We start from the raw sequence: 1194 nt of genomic DNA on the forward strand, positions 1-1194 counted from the left end.
CAGATGACCAGCCATCATATGCCTTTTGATGGACCAACATGCCACCTATGAAGTCTTGCCCCAAACATCAAACCTGAATATGATTAAGCCTCTGGGTCCAATTACCAATTTATAGGAAATACAAGGCAGAGAAGAATGTGCTAAGCTATTGAATTAGTAGATTCCAGGCTGATTTAGCCCAGAAAGGAGAGTTCCCAATCAGAAGTGACAGCAGAAACTAATTTAAGAACTGTTTTTCCCATCAACAAAGGACTCTCTTCAGCGTCCAGAGTAAGGCATCAGTACAAGTGATCCCAGAGAGGGAGTGCTGGTAGTGCTCAGGAATGGGAGAAGTCTTTCTAGGTTGGGAAGCCAAGAAAGATGTCCCAGGAAGAGGACTGTTACGGCATCACTGGGACAGAAGTAGGGTACCAGTGTTAGCACCAACGTTCTCACATCGCAATCTGCCAATACGCCTGAGGGTGCTGCAGAAAATGTTGGCAGCTGACCCAGGAGAAACTGACAGTCCAGGATGGAAGGAACAGATCCCAGGTCACCTGGCTGTTAGCAGAAACCCTCCCTGTCCAAACCCCAAGCTCCAGCTCCCAGTGAGGACCATTAGCACTTTGATCTGCCCCAGAGCCTGGCTGGGATCATTTTTAAGCATTTTAAATGTTGCTAGAGGGAGATTAGAGGCAACCTGAAGATTCAAGGGATTTTGTTTGTTTGTTTGCTAATATCTTGCAGAGGGAAGCTAAAACCCCAAACAATAGCCTCCCTCTCCATCCTCCCACCCAGGCCAAGGTGCACAGTTTGCAGAGAAAGTCGGGGGCTCCTCCCAGGGAGTCAGAGCTGCTCTTGGATGCCAAAGGCCTCGGACAGTAAGTCACAGAAGGAAGGAAATGGAGAATGACTTGTAATCCATCCAGCCTCAATGCACCTTCTCTGAGAGCTTAATGGAATGAATAAATCCTGCCATCCCACGGACACCGCAAGCCAGTGATGCAGGAGAAGAGCTGGCTTTGCGGAGCAGGCTGACGGGGTTTGGGAGGTGACTCCCCAGACAGCAGCCTTAAACCACTGATGGACAGGAGCTGGGGCATAAATACCCAGCTCATCGTCCCTTTGGCAGAGCCACTCTGAGACTGCCTACTCAATCTCCCAGACATCCTCTTGGAGATTGAGTTCCAGCTGCCATAGCGGTAACCTGCTCGT

The sequence above is a fragment of the Trichechus manatus genome, unplaced genomic scaffold (assembly GCF_000243295.1).
Source record: "Trichechus manatus latirostris isolate Lorelei unplaced genomic scaffold, TriManLat1.0 scaffold00185, whole genome shotgun sequence".
In the NCBI taxonomy this organism is placed as follows: Eukaryota; Metazoa; Chordata; class Mammalia; order Sirenia; family Trichechidae; genus Trichechus; species Trichechus manatus.